The sequence below is a fragment of the Microtus pennsylvanicus genome, chromosome 15, assembly GCF_037038515.1.
Source record: "Microtus pennsylvanicus isolate mMicPen1 chromosome 15, mMicPen1.hap1, whole genome shotgun sequence".
NCBI classification, from domain to species: Eukaryota; Metazoa; Chordata; class Mammalia; order Rodentia; family Cricetidae; genus Microtus; species Microtus pennsylvanicus.
Genome location: NC_134593.1, coordinates 27,002,206 through 27,015,910, shown reverse-complemented (window position 1 = coordinate 27,015,910; position 13,705 = coordinate 27,002,206). Strand labels below are relative to the sequence as shown.

General features: G+C 45.3%; 1 protein-coding gene across 1 annotated transcript in view; it reads right to left on the bottom strand.

Annotated features, from left to right (window-relative positions):
- The window catches only part of Ebf2 (EBF transcription factor 2), a 195,006-nt gene that overhangs the window by 24,312 nt on the left and 156,989 nt on the right, over positions 1-13,705 (bottom strand). The window lies entirely within an intron of this gene.

Here is a 13,705-nt window from a genome sequence, read left to right as displayed (position 1 = left end):
CACCGGACACAAGGATCGGCAGTCTCATTGAATCCAGTGCACACTGAAATGGAAAACATGAAATCAAACCCACTCGGTTTTTTTTACAGACACCAAACCATTAGAAAAAGCATCGGACCACCTCAGACTTCCACGCTGCAAGGTTGAATTTGACAGCATCTACTTTGGTTCCAAACCGACTCCTCCGGCTCTACCTGGAACCCCATCCTCCCCTTCACACTCTTTCTCTCCACCTCCCTGCGTGTTCCCTGGCTTTGGGGTCCTGAGGTGAGCCAAGCAAATCTCAATTAGCTAATGAGGTGCCCAAGACCAGCACCAAGACTGTCTCGAAGGACCTAGCAGGACATTAGCTGCCATCATCCCTGTAAATTTATGACCTCCCCTACCACATGGAGTGTGGGACCCTGTGAAGCTCTGCCAATGCTCTGGCTGACAGGGACACAGAGATGTGCCTGCAAGACAAGAATAGAGTCAAATAAAAATACGCTTCAGCATATAGGCTCTGTTTACCTATGCCTTTCCTTAGAATATAACATTAAGGTAAAAGGTCATATCCCCCACTGAAGTATAATTTATATTTACCTTTTATTAAATAATTACAGCATGGCATGAAGTTAAATATTACAGAAGCTAATCAAGGGGGGATTCAATAGAGAAGACTCCGACATGAGAATTCCGCCTTTGCTATACATAGAATGTCTTAATCCTCCACTGGGAATCCTTTGGGTTTGCTTAAGGAGTTTAATAACACACAATTCAACTGCCACAGAGTCTAAATCCCATTTGGATCAGCCATGAAAAACTTTCATCAATACCTTGAGATTTCATAACACATCTCCTGAGAGCCTGGCTCTTCCCTGTCATTTCTCATTTTGACTGAGAGTATAATATATGAGTTTCCTTACACATCTTGGGCCCAACAAAGAGATACAAACTTTAAGAAATGTGCGCAAAGGTTTCTTTTTAAGTAAATAGTATTTAACTAAAAATATCTATGTGGGAACCACTCATAAACAAACAGGAAGCTGGCTAGTGCTCAAGACTAATTCTCCCAAAGGACTGATGACATACATATATTCCATATGATTTTTTATTTTCATATCTTCAGAAAATCAGACTTTCCCCAGCTTTTGTTCTACTTCTGCTTCCCCCAAATCCAACAGCACTGACGAACATGGACAAAGAATTGTTTCTTGGTTTTCTGGAAAGAACTCCTCAACAGAACATTGACATTACAATAAGTCATTCCTGGGGCTTGAGAGACAGCTCAGTGGTTAAAAACACTTCCTGTTCTTCCAGAGGACCAGAGTTTAGTTCCCAGCACCCGCACCAGGCAGCTTGCAACCACCTGTAATTCTAGCTCCAGGGGATCTGACATCCTCCCCTGACATCAGTGGGCACCCACATATTCTCAGGGGCACACCAATATACACACAACTAAAATTAAAAGTAAGTCTTTTTAAAAAAGAAATCACGTTTGCCTTGACCACTAAGAGTGTAAACCCAAGATGGCACAACGAAAGTTGTTTGTGGAGTTGTAGGAATCAAGGAGAGAAAAGGGTGGTAGAGGAGGGAGGGATCTGAGTGGCCAGTCTGCCTGCCACTCAGGGTCGCTGGTGAATCACAGTCCTGGCCTGGCTTTCACTCAGCAGGGAGTCTGCCCGTGGATCCGAGAATCATACACAGCCTATGAGTGTGGAGGGGAGATGGAAGGCCGGAGTTTTGTACTGTGTGCCCGCATCTACATCTGTAGAGAATGCTCTTGCCTTGGATAAGATGCTCACAGAGCCCATGGAACACAGCGGGGGACATCCCCCAGAATCAGAGGACCTCACGGCCCCAGTTCCAAATCCCAACTCCCTCCAAGAATAAAGAAAACACTTGAAAGGAATCTTGCTCATTGTTCCAAAAACACAAAGCCAAAGAAAACTAGACTGTATGTGACCTGGCTCCGAGACAAACACTGGATATGAAGATGGGTCAACTTTGGACGTACAGAAAGGAAGGACTCATTGAGCATCTCTGACCTTTGCCTTGGTCCTGGAGAGTGACTCTCTTAGCAGAGCAGGAAGAGAGGTGGGCAGCCCAGCTTTGGGGGGACTTCAGAAGTCTTGAGGAAAGTGTCTGACCTCATGCCACCTTAGGACTTCTCCTTCCTCCCTTCCTTCACAGTGTCCATGCCTTCAATGTCCCTTGACCTGTTGATCCCAGTAAAGTCTGCCTTCCATCAAGTGAGTTCTCCCTGTTCCCGACCTCTTAACAAATGTTAACCTGGCAAATGTCTTAATATGTTCAACAGTCAAAGTTATATGGGTTGAATATTCTTTATCTGAAGTGCTTGGAGCTGAAAGTATTTCAGATTTTGAATTTTTATTTTGAAATTTCTGCATATTTATAATTGATAGCTTGAGATGAGACTATAAATGTCATGAACTTTTTTGTATTTCATACATATTATGATATGTAGTGCAAAAGTAACGTTTTATACAGCGTTTTTATCACACCTGCATTTTGACTGGGATCCATAATGGAATGTCAAGTGTGGAAATTTCCACTCACCGCATCGTGTCCATGCACAAAACATTTAGGGTTTTTGGAACACTTCCAATTTCAAATTTTTACATTACGGATACTCAGACTGCGTTAATCCAGAACGCTGATGTTCCTGAGACAGGTTTTCCACGTCTAACTCTACCACGGAAGAGATAGGTTTTCCCAAGACTAACTCTATCACGGAATCTGCTTTAGATATCAGCAGTGGCACCATCTTCACTCTGCTGCTTGGCCGGGAGAGACTTTGGGAGATTTCTCCGCACATGGGTGGACTTGCTGCTCTCAAAGGCCCCATGCAGCTTATGACTCTGAGGATCTCATTTATCTGAGTTAGTGACATGCTCTGAGAAATAAAATTGAGGACCCCCTCAGTCATAAGCTGTTGAGTTGTGCCGTCCTTAAACTTGAAGACACGGGGAAATCTCCTCTCATGGCCATTTGAGTCAGTGTAGCAAACACAGAGCAACAGGAATTAAAAAAAAAAAAAAGAAAGAATAAAAGGAATAAAGACAAAAGCGGAGTGAATTACTCAGAGGTGGCACCTGCCTTTGTGGACATAGGAGCAAGAACACGGGGGAACCAAAAATGCACGAGAGGAAGATTATACGGAAGCCTTTGATATTTAATTTCAAATGAAATATTAATTTAATATTTAATTACGCTTTGGTTCCGAGAGAAAGCGCAGTCGCAAGACAGATTGTTTGAAGAAGGGAGTAATATACACGGTTAAGGAGACCACTGTAAAAATTAAAGATAAATTTCAAGCATAAACCTAAATGCCACCAGGCAGCAGTTACGAGCTCGTGAGCTCCGCAGCGCGCACTCGGAATATTATAGCGGAGAGCACCAGTCCATTAAGGAGCTGGGCGGTCTCTCATGAAGCAACAGCTTCCTAGCCTGGGTCTGGCAGGGGGCCCATTACTCCTTAGACTCCGCTGAAGAAGCAACTGCCTTTCACAAGGGCTCGGGATACGGGCAACTCTGTAAATGCGCAGGCCACCAAGAGGGCTGTTGATCCAACTGGTTTCCAGTTTGAGCGGGGATTAATTGTACTCAGGCCGGTTTTTGATGTCTGAACTGGATGTTTTAAACTGAAAATCAGATTCATGTCTTTGATGGGATTTTTCCCCCCGTGATAAAGTTATGAAGGGGAAAATGAAAGATAAAACAGATGCGCTATTAACATCCGAGATCAAGCTTTCGCATCTGCCTGGTGCGTTTTTATTGAGGGGGGACCCACACCTCCACAGAGCCTTTTGGAGCAGGTTGTCTGGGATATGATTTGAAGGGGTACGATTACCCATCTCTCCTCCCAACTGCCACCTCTTCCTGCTGATGGGAACTTGCTCACAAATAACGAATGGCTGTATTTAATCAACACATGGGGCCTCTGCTGAAGCAAAAGATAAGAAGTCCTGGGGCACAGAGGGTTAACGAACACAAACTCCTTGACTTTCCACGGTGTCCTCAGTTTCACTGTCACTTTGAGCTTAAATTGCATACCTTGTGACGCATCTGTACACAGCCTGACCAGCCGGGACCTTTGGTCTCTTCTGCTTCTCCGTCCACCTGCAACCCCCACCTGCTTGCCACTGACCCCTTCCTGCCAAGGCCAGGCTCTCAGACCGTCCTTTTCCCAGTCTCCCGAACAGCAGTGATCTTGCATAATCCGGAGAGATTAAAGGCACAAGGTGGCAAGTTTTTCAGAAACGATTCACATCTTACGGACAAGAAGACTCACAAAAGGCCATTGCAGATCAAAGAGTAGGGAGGGAAGAAGTCATCCGGCCCAGGCACAGTCCAGAGGATCCTCCTGCCAGAGGCTTGCCATAGTGCCTGTGTTTCTATAGCTCCATGCATAACTACCCTTGTGGACGTAAACAACTTCATCCTCCCTTTAAAGTAGACAGATCTCACTTGAGTGTGCACGTGGTTCTGTGCGTGTAAGTACCCGTGTATGGACATGCGCATGAGGCCAGAGGTTGATCTCAGTGTCTTCCTCGACTTTTATTCATTCATTCATTCATTTATTGGAACTGATTCAGCTGGAGTGGATGCCCACTAAATTCCAGGCATCCTCCTGCCTCAGCTCTTCAGCACTGGGATTACGGGTACCCACCATCATGTTGGCTTTCTCACGTAGCGCTGGAGGTCCAGCCTTAGCTTCTCAGGCTTTCCTGGCAAGCACTTCAATGACTGAGACATCCCCTCGCCCCCTTATTTTTCCTTAGGTTAGAAAAATGGTGCAAAGAACAGCTGCAAGACTGCAAAGTTGGGGTAAGGGTTGCAGGGTGTCAGCAGGTAAAGGCCTTGTGGGGAGAGCCTAGCAATCTGAGTGAGCTTAATCCCTGGAACCTATGTAAAACTTAAAGGAGAGAGCTAACTCCACATCATTATCCTTTCACCTCCTGTGCACCATGACATGCAAACATCTGCATACCACACACACACATACATAAACATACACACGTTACACACATCACATATACACATACCACACAGCGTTCACACCATACATACACAACACACACACCACACACATACACATGTCATACACACATCACACACACACACAACACACACAACACAATCATAGCACACTCAATACATATGCACACAACACATACACAACAACACAATACGTATGCACACAGCACACACATGCACACAATACACACACCACACACACATATATACATGTCATACACACAACATACTTTACAATACATATGCACACAATACACACACGCACATAACACACACGCACACAGCACACACACAATGATAATAAATACTGTTTTTAAATATAGATAAAGATCCTTGCCTCTTCTCTTGGTCACTCTGCTTACCCAACTGCAAGCCTCTGGCTTCCTTCTGCCCCAGATCCAGGTTGCATCGTGCCGGAAGATAAAACACAGTGATTAAGGACTGAGCTCTGGAACTGGACAGCTTAGAAGGATTCTACTTGGCAACCATGGGCAGGTGACTTAATTTGTCTTTGCAAAGGGTTTCTCACCTGTGAGGCTGAGGCACTAATAAAACTGTCATCACGGGGGAAGGTGGCGGTTATTAGAGACCACAAGAAGAGTCCGGCCTGTGAGCTAACAGATGACAGATGTAATTACTAAATTATAATCACTGCTTTTCTTGCCTTCCTAGTTCTATCTTGTGATAGAATTTATCAGAGAATTAACTTGCAATCAATTGTACATCCTGGGGCTAGGGGCATGACTCAGTGGGGTCATCAAGTGCTGCACAAGAATGAGGGTCCCAGCACCCACACAGAAAGGCAGGCATAGTGGTGTAAACTAGTAGCCCTAGCACTGGGGGTAAGGTAGGAATAGGTGGATCAGTAAGAGAACGTGTCTAGAAAAAAAAGTTAGAGAAGGGATTGAGGAGGACATCCCAACATCAACCAATGGCCTACACACAGCTCATGGACAAGAACACCCTACACAGATGCATCTCTCTCTCTCTCTCTCTCTCTCTCTCTCTCTCTCTTTCTCTCTCTCTCTCTCATGGGCAAGCACACACATACACAGAATCATCTCTCTCTCTCTTTCTCTCTCTCATGGGCAAGCACACACATGCACAATGTACACACGCATAATGCACATATACACACATTCTCTCTTTCTCTCTCTCATGGGCAAGCACATCCATGAACATGTGCATCACACACACACACACACACATCTCATATGCAAGCACATCCATGCACACATGCAAAACACACACACACAGCATGTAGCCTGGATTCTGCAAAGAGCCACAGGAACAACAGTAAAAATCCAGGCTCCTCTAGCCCCTGTCTTCAACAACCTACTGTCAGCTCATACATACAGATCTGTAGACAACACAAGATTAGAATCGGAGGACAGCAGTTTCCCACACACCCAAATGCCATGCTCGGGCCAGCCTTCCCTTGTAAGCTTGCTGCCACATCAAGTTAAGACAGCTGAGAACTCTGCCCAGCCAACCACTGTGTCCCACTGGTACCAAGATGACCTTTTCCATTGCCAGTTGTCTGCAGAAAAGTCTTCCAGAAGAGCAGGGGAGGGGGCCTCCTCCCTGCTCAGCCCCAGCTGGCATACCGCCTCTGGGTTTCAAACCAGACAGAGGCAATTGGACTCTTCTGATGAGTTGAGTCCCGGGTGACTCTCAACTCCAAAGCAGCAAGTTGCAGGGTAGCAAACCGTGGCTGACGGAAAACAAAGCCGCAAGTCGCCGGTGTGAAGAAACTGTTGTTTATCTGAACCCTGATGTTGCTAGTGCCGTCCTTGGCAACAGCAGCCGTGGGGAACTGATTGTTGAAGTCTACTTAATGGAGGCAGGTATATTTGAGAGGTTAAGTCCCGTCATGGTGGAGCATCCTTAAGCCATCTGCAGCTAGACTGGGGACCACAGAGCTGTGTGGGTGGACAGGGGTGTGGCAAAGGAGGAGATATTTACCGAAGTCTCCCTTCCTGTCTCCTTTTCACATCTCTACTTCGGATGGTCCACCTGAGAGTCAACACTATGGTGTCCATGGTGACTTGCTCCTGGTCTCCCAAGAACCCTCCCCATTCTCCAAGTCACGAAGTCTCTGAGGCAGCCACCTGAGCAGAACCCAGGTCTCCTAAGTTCATGTCTTTCTTTAAACACAGGTGCTGAAATCATCAAAAAGCATGATTTGGTGGTTCTTATGGCCTGATCAATTAGGGAGCCTCCTGTGGATAGTCATATAACTGGTAGCCGAGTTTTATAGATAAAGAAACTGAGGCTCAGAGAGGCTGGGAGCTTAACAAAAGGACAAGCCAAAAGACATGCCAGAGCAGTCCCCAAAATTGTCCTCCATGGCTGACCAAGCCCATCTTCTTCAAGATCCACTCCCACCCCGTCCAGTCAGCTCTCCAGGTCTCAAGTTTCTCTTTTGCTCTGATACCAAATTTCATTATTGGAACTAAGTATTTTGCCTGGACCTACAGCAATCATGAGTACCAACCCATAGGGAAGCCCCAGGTGTACAATGGGAAATAGCAGGTGCTCAGAGAACACAGCTTAGAGTCCCCACCCAAGCCAGGCCAGATAGAAATCTATCTGGAGCGAGGGCCCAGGTCTGGGTGGAGAACCGTCTTCTGCAGTCTGCTATGGAAGCCACGGCCTTTCCAGCTACCTCACGGAAACTAAATTGGCTTTCACGATGTGTTTTCATTTAGCAAGAAAAGCAACAGGACACAAACCCATTTCCTGGGGCCTGGACTCCTCTGTGAATGACATTGTTTTCTTTTGGTCACCAGTAAGAGTTGCATTTGGCCCAGTGACCTCAAGGTGGGAGAATGGCCACAGTCCCAAACTCTCCTAAACAGTGTTTGTGTTTCTAATTTCTTCTCTCGTGTAAAAATATCAGCTATGGAGCCCCGGCCCTTCTAATTCTGCCCGCCTCTTGAGGCTGCTCCCTCAAAAGCACGGAGAGCCCCTGACCTCTGGCCACAAAGACTATCTTTGTACCCGAAGAGTCAAGTTTAGTAGCCTATGCTTTCCATATTTAAACATATGTGACATGGACTTTATCTTGTATTTTTTTTATCAAAATCACAAATAGACACATTAACCAACATGAAAAATATTAAAAATACCAATACCTAAAAACCATGATTGCTCACTTGCATATTGACACAACTATTCTTACATTCATCAGAAGTTTACCATGCTGTGCAAACAGAGCAGATAGACTACGCTGCTTAGGCTGGCCCAGAACTTAGTGATGCTCCCGCCTCTACTTCCTAAGTGCTGGGATGAAAGGTGTGTGCTGCCGTGCTCAGTACACGCTTTTAAAATTATTCATTGGTAGGGTGATTTTTTTTTAATGTATTCAACGATAGCCTCAAGTTTACTCTGTACCCGAGGATGCCCTTGAGCTCCTGATCCTCCTGCCTGCACCTTCTGATGGTGGGATTATAGGCATGCTCCACCATGCCTAGAAGGCTATGCACGAGATTTTTAAAAACTTAAATCATGTGTGTCTTTCATGTAAATGAGCTTCAACCAGCAGTGTTATTTTTGATGTTTAAAATATATAAACATGTCCCATTTTGATTTAATGAATCCCCCACTGGACACCAATGCTATTTTTAATTTTTTTTTTACTACTATAAATAGAACTCCAATGAAGAGCCCAGAGCAAATTCAGTTGTTTTCTATGCAGACGTTGCTGAGCGTAGAGCCATTAGATCAAGAGGCACACACGTTCTTCGGGGCTAGAACGAGCACAGAATGCTTCTCTAACCATCCATCTTTCTGCTGTGCTGTATGAGAAAAGTCCCCACCTTCTTCTAGTTATCCCAACCTGTATATTTTCATTTGCTAAAAAAATAAATCTTTGCCAGCTAAGATATGGAAAAAATCTATAGCACTCGTCTTGTTCCTGTTTACATTTCTATGATTATCAGTAGATTTAAATAAATTCATTCATTCATTCCTTGTTTCCTCCCTTCTTTCCTTTGCTTGCTTGCTTCCTTCCTGATAATGAAGCTTCCTATAGCTTCCTGTCGCTAAGGCTGGCCTTGAACTCATGATGTAGACAAGGATAACTTTGAACTCATAATCCTCCTGCCTCTACCTTCTTCCAAGAACTGGGATTACATGTGTGCATAACCATGCTGGTCACATTCATGAATTAATTAAGATCATATTTGCTGTCTTCCTCCTTGGTCTTTGTCTTCATCTCTTAATACGTAGGATGTCTAATGATCACATCTTTATCCACAGTGCAATAAAAAGGGCAGTTGGCAATAGGAGGTATTAACTTTTTGTTCAACAAATGGATGAATCTTCTTGTACCGAAAATAGCATGTTTTTCAGAACTAAAGAGGCTCCTTGTGTTATTTTTGATGCTCGACATTTTGATGGGCCAAATTTTACTTTATGCCTTGTCCCATTTTCTTTTAATTTTGACTCGATGACCTTTATTAAGCATACAGATGAGGAAGTTTCAAGATAACAATTATGTTTTAGATGTATAATCTTTTGACATATCTACATTTTAATGACCAATAGTTAATTTGAAAATATTTCCAGTTGTCAAGGTCCGTCTAGAAACCCGAATCTTTCTTCCTGATTCTTTTGAATTCGTTGGCCCATCTCATTGTGTAAACCTCTGTCTTTTCCACACTGACATGAGACAGCTCCCCAGCACGCTGGCAGTTAAGTATCGACACACTGGATGTGAGCAGAAAGACTTAGTTTTTAGGTTTTGGTCTTCTGCTATTGGACATTCCTCTGCGCTCCTGCACAGCCTTATATTTAATTATTAAAGCTGAACATGGTTTTAATGTCTGGATGGGGCAAGGCCCCTTCATTTTTCAAAATTGGGGTTTCTAGTTTAGCACCTTTCCAGATGAACTTTGTGTAGTTTCCCCCAAACATTTTGCTGGTATTTTGATTGGCATTGCGCTAAATGTATTCATTAATCGACATCTTTACAATATTAAATCTTCCCACCTCCCCGCCAGCTGGAAGTGCTTTGTCCTCCCTCTGAACTCCCACAGCACTTTATACCTTAAAAAACATCACCTTCTAACTCTACCCACCCAATTTTTCAAACTTGAAACCTGAGCACTGTCTCCATCCCTCCCCTCTCCAACCGTCACCCCATCCAATCAATCATCAAGTCCCGTCAATGCTGCTTCCTAAATTCCGCTCACTTCTGCCTGTCCCCATCACCAGCACTGCAGTCCAAACTGCTGTCGTTGCCAGTTTGGGCCACCACAATAGCCTCCACTTGACCCTCTGCACCCACACGGCCTTCTAAGTCCTTCTCTGCACCCCAACCAGAAAGATCACGTGACTGTGTAACTCTGTGTGTGTGTGGCTGTGTGTGTACTCACGTGTATGAGAGCATATCTGTTCATTCATATGCCTGTGTGAAGGCTAGAGGTCTACATTGAGTGTCTTCTTCAATAGATTCCTTTTTGAGGCTACATCTCTTGATAACCATGGATCTTACCAATTAGAGTGGACCGGCTGGCCAATGAGCCCCAGCTGTCCTCTTTTCTGTTTTCCCATACTACCATGCCTAGACACTTTTAAACATGTATGCTATGCTTCAGTATCAGGGCCTCATACTTATATGGCAAGCCCTGTGCTAACTGAGCCAGTGCCTAGCCCCAATATTGCTTTTGACAGGGCAAAGTACTGTCTGATCATGACAGCATTCTCAATAGTTTTCGATGAGTTGAGAGAAATATTCCTAGGCCACCTAGCCTCTATCCCTGCAGCTTGTCCCCAAACTTCCCTACATTCGGGCCTTCTGTCTTGTTCATGGTGTGAGTCAAACATCAAACTTGCCCTTCCCATCCCAGAGCCCTTCCTATCCTAAGCCCTGTCTGGCTTATTCTAAGTTTGAGAATAGTCAATTCATCTCGACACTTGGGAGGCTAAGGCCTGAAGACCTCAAGTTCAATGCCACTTTGGGCTATATAGTTAAACCCTGCTTCAAAAATAAACCAACAAAAACAAAGTGCAGTGACTCTAGCACCTAGTCCCAGCGTCTCACATGAGAATTAGTGCTTATCACACTTGTCATTCCTTGTTCAAGCCAGAGGCCACGTCGGCACCAAGGTGAGAACAAAAGCGGTATCGGTGGCACATTCTGAGCGTGGCTCTAACATCCTGCTTACTGTCTCCATATTCCACCCTAAGCATTTACAAAGTCCTGGTTTTCCAGATTGCGAGAGCAGGTGATTGCATTTCCAGGAACCTACTTTGTAGCTTGGAATCATGGTGGTAAGAGTGTCTGCACCATGAAAATCGGGAATTACTGCAAGCCCACCTCTGTTCTGAATCACTTGGAGAGCCAGTTGTCCAACCTTTACCATGGTACCCCTGCTTTGAGCACATTGTTCCTGTGTCCTCTCCTCAGTCCGTGACGACCATATCCTACCTTATGAGATGGAGAAAAGTCTTTAGCAAGCAAGTCAAGGCATGTGTCCCAACATGCTGACTCTACAACAGGTACAGACACCTTCACACCTTAGTGTCTTTGAAGGTGAGAGCCAGCAGGTCTGGAGCGTGCACGCTCAATGTCTAGGAAGCTAAGCATTATGCGTTCTCAATGCATACAAAAAAGCATGGCCATGTCAGGAACGTATCAGCAAACCAATAACAATACATGGCACAATCACATCTTAGTAAAGCAGGAAGAGAGAGCTTGCTAACACTGACACTTAGTCATACCACACAGCAGCCATGGCTTCGAGGGGTTCTCTTCTGCTAGGTGCTATGCTTGTTTCCAAGAAGGAATACATAGTTTCCAAGAAACCATACATTTTCAGTTGAAAAACTACTGCATTCAAATGTCCCTGTATCCTTCCCTCCTCTAGGAAGTCGGTCTAGATTTTCCCCACGTTAGTCCCTCCCTGATAGATATTCCAACAACCCCTTTTTGCTTTTACATATCTGCTGAGGCTTAAGCTAATTATTGGGATCCAGGATATGCATCTTCTCTTCTAGAAGGCATAGGATGCTAAAGTATTCTGCTGTTACTGGTTTTGTATCTTGAACATAATCTCAAACATATATTTACACAACGACTATACAGAGTTAGAGGTTGAGAGATTTGGCATCATTTGTCAAGGTAGGTTTTGGCAATTATAAATGCAGGTAGGAGCAAAAGCCCCAGCTTTCAGGGGAAGTCTGCAAATGTGTGTGCACACATGCGCATGTGCATGCGCGTGTGCGCTCACACACACACACACACACACACACACACACACACATGCCATCTGGCTCTAAGTGTCTTCAGTCCCATGAGGGCTGAGATCATTCCCAACTTCAGTAGAGATCTGAAGGCTGGCTGCAAAGTACCTGTTAGAATATTCACCTGCATCCTCATCTACTCCAGGGGAACTTGGACAAAACACGGGAGATGCCAAGTATAAGTTAAGTGTCCTGGAGCTGGAACCTTCTTCACTAGACCTCAGGGACAATCCATACTCCCAGGCTTCTCCTCTCCCAGTTTCTCCTTCTCAGTTCCTCCTCACTCTTCTCAGATCTCCTTGTTGGAATCCAAGGAGCCTTCTCCAGCTTGCTTCCATCGTGGAGCAATGGATTCCTCCCCTCCATAGCAACACCCATCCCTGCAGTGCCTACTCTTGTCTAGATACCCCTTAGCTTGACATCTTCCACACTCCCCACATCCTGCCTGCCTGCCTTCCTTCCTCATTCCCCATTGCTCCCCACCCCAAGGACTTCATTCTAAGTCTCTGGCATTCTTGCTCCTGCTCAGCGGCACTGGGCTCTTTTTCATTTCTGGCTCATTATCTTGCTGTGTTTTTTGCCAGGCACACGCCATCACTTCCACAGAGTCATGGACTTCCAGGGACAGTACCAGGAACCACCAGGGACCTGCCAGCTCTGGGGGGCTTTGGAGTAATGGGAAAGCAATATGAATTTATCACAGAGGAGGGCAGAGGTAAGGGCAGGTGTGCATTTCTGTGGGTTGTCCCTTCCTGTGGTACTATTCTGAGCTCAATGTCCCTTCTTCAGAGCCACCTCCTGCTGAACTGCCTGAGGCTCCCATTTTCCTGCCCTTATTTACACCTGACTGAAACCACACCATGCATGGCCTTTACCATCTGCCTTGGGCCCTAGAAAGTTCCCTTCACTAAAGACTCTTTACTTCCCTCACTTCAGTATCCCATAGCTAGAGTTACATCATCCCACAAAAGGCACGGACGAATGAGTGACCCGTACCCCAGTGGGAGCTATAGCAATAACTTCTCTTTCCCATTACTTGCTGGCCACACTGAGCCCAGGTGGCTGTTCTGAATCCCACGATACCAGCCCACACTGGACTCTCTTCCCGCAACTCACAGGTCTTCCATCTTGAACTTAGAAAGTCTCCGCCTGTGCTGGACAGTCCACCAACCGTTTCCTCCACAAGTTCCTAAACCCCATGGAAGGACCAGGGTCCTGTGTGTCCCCTGTACTCCTAACCCAGAGAAAGCAGCCATTCAACTGATTTATTTGGCGTCGACAATCCGAAGGGGATGCTCAGTGAAAATTGGATGGATGGGTAGATCCTGCTTTTGTAGGGTTTTGAAACACTTTGCACCACTCTGCTGGGCCACTTGAATCACCGTCAAGAGAACTCACAGCCAACAACTTGGAT